We start from the raw sequence: 7,013 nt of genomic DNA on the forward strand, positions 1-7,013 counted from the left end.
ATCTGCATTCATGGTCAGCTGGGCTCAGAGACCCACTCCTCGTGCTCTAGGGCAAGTGCCAATGGTAGCGATCTCAGCTGTGGGTCAGGAGGGAGGCACCCCTGGGGACAGCTTTGCACTCAGGTGCAGTGGGAAGGGGGTTACGTGCGCTCAACGCTCATCTCCGGTGGGCCCATGATGACAGCCTCCATTGCCTGCTTGTTAAATTTCCAAACAGGCCCCTTTGTGTGTGGGAGGAGCACCCCATACACTTCTGCAAAGCTGCCTCAGCATCCCTTCAAACCCCTCCTTAGAACTCGCCTTTGCCGTGACAGCTAGAGAAAACTTGACAACAGCGAGGCTGCAGGCGTGCTGAGCTCACTGCCCGTCATGCTGACCAGGAGTGTCTCAGGGTTGTCTTGTACTCTCCAGTCGGTCTATCTGGATCCATCTCTTGTCGCTTATCTTATACGCAGCTTGCAAGCTCTTTGGGGGCGGGGGCTGTCTTTTTGTTCTATGTCTGTGCTGCACCTAACACAAGGGAAAGTTGCCCCATGACTAGGGCTGCTCAGCACTATGGAAATACAAATAATAAACCTGGCCATGAACCCTCCAGTGCTGCTCAGTGGCAGAGCCAGGAAACCTGGCGAATTGGACCATTGATCTGCTGAGGAATGTTGTAAGATTGGTCCTTACCTCACCCTATTGGAATGTACCACCTAGCATAGGCACCGACTCTGTGGGTACTTCGGGGCTCATGCACACACTGAAAAAAAAATAGGGGGTGCTCAGCACCTGCAGGGCCAGCGTAATCTTTTGTGAGCCTTGGCGCATGGACCATGGCCCTGCCCCCTGCTCTGCCCTGAGACCCCAGCCCTGCTCAGCCTCTTCCTCCCCGAGGCCCTGCCTGCACTCTGTCCTGAGCCTACATCCACACTCAGTGTCTTTCCCCCAAGGCCCCACTCACGCTCCACCCTGCACCTGTTCAGCCTTCCCCCCGCCCCCTCGAGGCCCTGCCTGCACTCTGTCCCCGCTCAGCGTCTTCCCCCCAAGGCCCTACTCATGCTCTGCCCTGCCCCCACTCAGCCTCTTCCCCGAAGTAGGGTTGTCAACTTTCTATTTGCAGAAAACTGAACACCCTTGCCCCACCCCCTGCACCACCCCTTCTTGCAGGCCACACGCCCGCTCATTCCATCCCCCCTCCCTCCATCGCTCACTCTGCCCAACCCTCGTTCACTCGCTCATTTTCACCAGGCTGGGGCAGGGGATTGGGGTGTGGGAGGTGGTGAGGGCTCCGGCTGGGGGTGCAGGCTCTTGGGTAGGGCTGGAGATGAGAGGTTCAGGTTGTAGGAGGGGATTCCGGCTGGGGCAGGGGGTGGGGGTGCAGGAGGGAGTACGGACTCTGGGCTGGGGGTGTGGGCTCAGGGGTGGGGTCAGAAATGAGGGGTTCATGGCACAGGAGGGGGATCCAGGCTGGGGCAGCAGGTTGGGGTGCAGGAGGGGGTGAGGGGTGCAGGCTCCAGGCAGCATTTACCTCACGCAGCTCCTGGGAAGCAGTGACATCTCCCACTGGCTACTAGGCAGAGGTGCAACCGCATAGCTGTGTGCACTGCCCGCACCTGCAGGCACTGCCCCCTCAGCTCCCGTTGGCCGCCTAGGAGCCAGAGCGTGATGCCGGCAGCTTCCCAGGAGTCATGTGGAATTGGGTAGGGAGCCTGCCTGTGCCACCAACTGGACTTTTAATGGCCGAGCTGCCAGGGTCCCTTTTCAACCAGGTGTTCCGGTCAAAAACTGGACACCTGGCAACCTTACACCCGAGGCCTCAGCTGCACTCCACCCCTCCCCACTCCTCCTCTTCCCCCGAGGCCCTGCCCATGCTCTGCCCCACCTCCCAGTCAGCCTCCTTCCCCCAACTCACACGGGGGCAGAGAAAAGAGCAGAGAGGCGCACCCACCAGCAAAACCAAAAGTCAGTGCCTGTGCCACCTAGGCTGGGCAAAAGTATTCTAACTGTTGTCCCCTCCCTATACCACTTGATTTGCCATTTGTTCTTGAAGTGAAAGCTTCTCACTCTAGCCCCATGTCCTGGCAGCTGTGGCAGTGCCATGCCCAGCCTGTTGTAGCCACTTAGCCTTGGGTCTAGTGCAGCTGCTCCAGGATCTGGTGCTATCTAGCAAGCTCGCCACGCCCTGGGTGAGGGCGAGATTAGTCTGTGCTGTGGGGTTGGAAGAAGGGCAAGGGTGGGGCAGGGAGGGGCAGAGAGAGCACCTGGCTTTGCTTAGTTGCTATAAATTCTTTTCGCTAATGATCAGATAGCGCAAGAGAAACACAGGTGTGTGCAAATGCACTGGGGCTGGATGGGGGAGGAGAGTTTAAAAGGTAAAAGGCACAAATCTGCTGGCGATCTGAATACATGGGGAATGGGGAAGAGAAGTGGGACTAAAAGACAGAGTCTTCCCCTGCAGAGGGGCTCTTACTCTACCATTTACACCAGTGGGAGTCACTTCTGATTTACACCAGGGCCAGAGAGTGCAGAGGCTGTTGAGCTTTGGGTTGAAGGCAGAGAGTGAGACAGCAAGAAGGCAAAGGAGGAGTGGCGGGGGCGGGATCCAAAATGGAGGAGAGAGACAAACAAGGAGAATGAACCCCGGTGTTCAGGCCAGGTGAAGATGCTTCATCTCTTTTCTTAAGAAGCCTCACCAGTAGGGGAAACCCTGATCTGGTGGCTCCCCGGGGTTCTCTGCATTTGTGGGAGATCCCGTCCCCGTAGTTTGTGATGGGCTACAGCAGAGCTGGATGGGCATCGTCTCCTCCCAGGACCCTGATGGAGATGACTCAGTTGCCCTAGCTGACAGGGTTGATGGGATCTGGAGGCCTGAGTGAGGAAGCTTTAACGCAAGTGACCAAGCCTCCATGCCCTCAGGGAACCCCCATGGAGAATCCCAGCCTTGCCTTCTGCAGGGAGGGCACCAGGTGGGAAATCCAACCAGCTCAAGAGATGAGGAAAACAGATCTAGAGAGAAGCCACAGACCGTGCTGTTGAATTCCACTCATGTAGGGCCCATGGAGTTACCCCGACTCACACCAACCGAGGAGCCAGCCTTTGCTCTCCCTCAGAAACCCTAAAGTACCCATCTCCATGCCATCATGTCAGTGTGCAATTCATTACTGCTAAAGAGGGCTGATCAGAAAACGGTGGGTTTCCCCAGGGGAAACTGTCAGCTTTTTGCTGGAAAGCCTTGTTTCCACGAAAGGTCAAAGGTTTCCAGGCAAGCAAACGCCTTCTGCCAAAATCCACACTTGGCCAGAAACCCAATTTTCCATCCCCCAGCGGTTTGGATGCATAGCTGAATGCAAAGTGTTTGTAAGTTGTTTCTGTGGCACATTGGCCCAAGCAGTTCAGAATACCTCCAGGGCGAGTCAGAGCTGGGTCACATGACTTCGGTCAAGGTGATGGTCCTGTGACATCAGCTCCTGAGTCAATTTTAAAGTCTTTAAATTGTGCCTTCCTCACTCTAAGGGCATCACAGATATATAGGACGAGCTGGTCCCTGTGCCCTCTTAATATCCCCAGAGGAAGGGCTGAGGGAGGAGAGGCGGAAGCACTCTAAAAGTGGGAGGGCCACAGGTGCCTGAACCGGGGCCCTGCCCTGCCTCCACACCACTCCTTCTCCCTGAGCCCCCACACCACCCCTTCCCCTAAGACTCCGCCCCTACACCGCCTCTTCACCCAAGATTCTGCCCCCACACCACCTCTTCCCCCAAGGACCCACTCCCTCACTGCCTTTTCCCCCAAGACCCCACCTCTGCTTGCTCCTCTCCACCCCTTTCCGCTCATCACTCGCTCTTCCGCCCATAAAAAGTGGGGGGCCCATGGCCCCCTGGCTCCCCATTCTGGCACCCCTGGGCTGAGGTCCCATTTCCCCACTTTATGCTAGGGAAACAGACTCTGTATATTGCCTGCAGGAATTTCAGGCTCTCTGCCTTTCTGCACCCTGCAGCTGTGGGCTCTGCATGGATATAGCAGCATGCTGGTCTCGCCTGGCACGGGGAGGTAGAGAGGAAGGATGGCCTAGTGGTTTGGGTGCTGACCTGGGTTCGATTCCCTACTCTGCCCTTGGGCGAGTCTCTTAGTCTCTCTGTTGCCCGTCTGTAAGATGGGGATAATAGTGCAGCATGGGGCAGGAGTGTTGCAAGGATAAATCCATTGGTGACTGTGAAGCGATGCTAACGTGATGGGGACCAGATCGGCACCTCAGCTTCCCTGATGCTCAGCCCTGTAGATAACTAGTCCTGAATGTGAGAATGCATCTGTGATTATTAGCCAGGAGAGAATAAAGGTAACCATGGCCCAGGGCTAACAAACCCCTGGAAACCCCCTATGTAATTCTTAGGCCACATGTTCCCCTCCCTGTATCTGCAGGCTCTGGCATCTGGAAGGGGCATGCACTATTTTAGCTGATCCATTTCACCCATCCCTACCTGTCACAGTACATGAGCTGGGCTCAGTGCATGGAGTTTTTGTCAAGAGCCCAGGTACCCACTTCAGCAGTCTCAGAAACCAGAGATGAGACAGAGCTGCCCAGTTCGCATGCAGATCTGAATTTCCCTGAGGTTCCAGTGGGTTTGGATCCAGGTGCAGGTTCATGCCCATCTCTGTATAGGGGTCTGTGGCCTCCTCCTGCCACACCGTCTTTATTCCCACCTCCTAATGCCCTCCTCTTCTCTGTGCATCCCAGACACAGAGACCAGCACTGGGCTGCAGACACCCTGGCAGATCAGCGCGTGCCATGCAGAAGCCGGGCGTGTTGCGCCAACTTGGGAAAACCTCCCTCTAAATGTGGAGATTCATGCACTGCATATAGGTGATGTCACCGACAGCCAATCAGAGAGCTCCAATTGTATCTGGTGTTGCCATGGAAATGGTTGTGCCGTTACAAGTTCAGCGTTGCCATCTCACTGCAGGATCCCGGGGGCGGAGGGCCATGGACTAGAAAGCAGCAAAAGCTGCGGTTCACACGCAGCTCACAAGCACATGAAAGGCTCCATCTTGCAGCTTGATGGCCTGCGGAGCAGACTGAGGCCCAGATCCTCAAAGGTTGAAATTAAGGGGAATTAGGCACCTCAATACCTTTGAGGATTTGAGCCCAAGTCCTCACCCATCCTCAGTGGAGACAAGACCCTGAGCTAGAGTCCAAACTCATCCCGCTTCCTAGGGTAACTCTGGCTTCCTCCCTTGGGCTTCCCTTTAAGACTTTCTGTCCTACTAGCCTCCCCCTGGAAGGCCACACCATCCCCATACATCCCAGGTGCTGTTCAGAAGCTGCTGCATGTGCCACAGTGAGCCACCCCAGCACTTCCCTGCACTCCCCTCCCCCTCCTTCTCAGCTTCCTGCCTGCCCCAGCTCTGAACAGGGCCACCTGGGGAGGGGGGCGGGGGGGGCAAGAGGGGCAATTTGCCCCAGTCCCCACGAGAGTTTTTCGGGGCCCCTGGAGTGGGGTCCTTCACTTGCTCTGGGGGCCCTGGCCCTCGAAGCTTCTTCTGCTCCGGGTTGTCATTGGCAATTCGGCGGCGGGAGGTCCTTCCACTCTGGGACCCGCCGCCGAAGTGCCCTGAAGACTCACGGCGCGGGATCCTTCCGGCACTTCGGCGGCGGGTCCCGGGGCAGGTCTTCAGCAGCAATTTGGCGGCAGGGGGTTCTTCCGCCCCAGGACCCGCCACCCAAGTGCCGGCGGGGTCCCCTGCCGCCGAAGACCTCAGGCCCCCTGAACCCTCTGGCGGCCCTGGCTCTGCAGCTGGATGGCTGTGGGAGCCTCCACCCTGCTCTTCCAGGCCAGGCCTTCTGCCCAGCTGCTCCAGCAAACCTGTCCAGAGCACAGAACAGCAGCTGTGATAAACTAGGGGGTGGTTTTGTGAGGATAAAGGAAGATACTGAGAGCCACATGTGACCAATGGCACACCTGAGCCCAAGCACCTAGCCATGAAAGTTTATAACCTGTCACCCGGGCCCCTTTGCATTCTGCAGTACAATGAGCGGGGAGTGGGTGTTATTCCTCAAAAACAGCACAACCATTCAGCACAGGGGTCAGGATTTCTGCCCTTCATCGCCAGAGCTCACCCCAGGTTCTGCTGGGCCACCTGCCAGCTCCAGGAGAGGGCAGGAGTATTCTACCTCCTTAGTTAGAAAAGGCCTTGCACACACCTCCGTGTAGTAGCTCCTGAAGATGTGCCTGCTAGGACCAATGGGCCCTTAGTCAAGGAGTGCAGATCTGGACTTGGTGGAGCTCAGATGGCCAGAAATGCAAAGGTCAGATCTAGTTCTGGATCCAGGTCTGGATTTCCCCAACATTCAGGGGAGGGGAATTCTGATCTGGTGTTTGGACCCTTCCCTACACCAGACATGGTGATGGGTCAGGATGGGCAAGCTCTGCTGCTAGACATGGCAGCGCCCTGTGCCTCCTGGGAATGACTGACCAAGGCACATCGCCTTAGCTTCTTTCCTTCTTGTCCTTAACCAAGCCATCTCCACACAGGGGAGGTCTCCTGCTGTCATTAATGCTCATGGCCACTAGAGAGCAGCACAGCTTCAAGAACAGAGCGAGCCTGATGTAGCTTTTCAGCAACCTCGGACACTAGTAGAGTTGGGGTCTGGCCCAGGCACGGTAATACCAGGGGCGGCTCCAGGCCCCAGCATGCCAAGCGCGTGCTTGGGGCGGCATGCCGCGGGGGGCGCTCTGCCGGTCGCCGGGAGGGCGACAGGCGGCTCCGGTGGACCTCCCACAGACGTGCCTGCGGAGGGTCCGCTGGTCCCGCGGCTCCGGTGGAGCACACCTGCGGGAGGTCCACCAGAGCCGCGGGACCAGCGGACCCTCCGCAGGCACGTCTGTGGGAGGTCCACTGGAGCCGCGGGACTGGCGACTGGCAGAGCCCCCCCTGCGGCGTGCTGCCGTGCTTGGGGCGGCGAAATGGCTAGAGCCGCCCCTGGGTAATACCATGTGTTTGGGTTTCTGTTTACCTTTAGAAGTGCATGAAAC

The 7,013-nt window shown here is 57.4% G+C and overlaps 1 long non-coding RNA gene across 1 annotated transcript; it reads right to left on the reverse strand.

The window, feature by feature from the left end:
- Positions 1–306: 306 nt before the first annotated feature.
- LOC120372321 lies at positions 307–4,816 on the reverse strand. The gene is made up of 3 exons (XR_005584860.1): positions 4,461–4,816; positions 676–745; positions 307–510 (listed from the first exon to the last, which is right to left on the reverse strand). It is a non-coding gene; the product is annotated as an uncharacterized LOC120372321 (long non-coding RNA).
- Between the last annotated feature and the right edge of the window lie 2,197 nt (positions 4,817–7,013).

This window comes from Mauremys reevesii, linkage group 9, assembly GCF_016161935.1.
Source record: "Mauremys reevesii isolate NIE-2019 linkage group 9, ASM1616193v1, whole genome shotgun sequence".
NCBI classification, from domain to species: domain Eukaryota; kingdom Metazoa; phylum Chordata; order Testudines; family Geoemydidae; genus Mauremys; species Mauremys reevesii.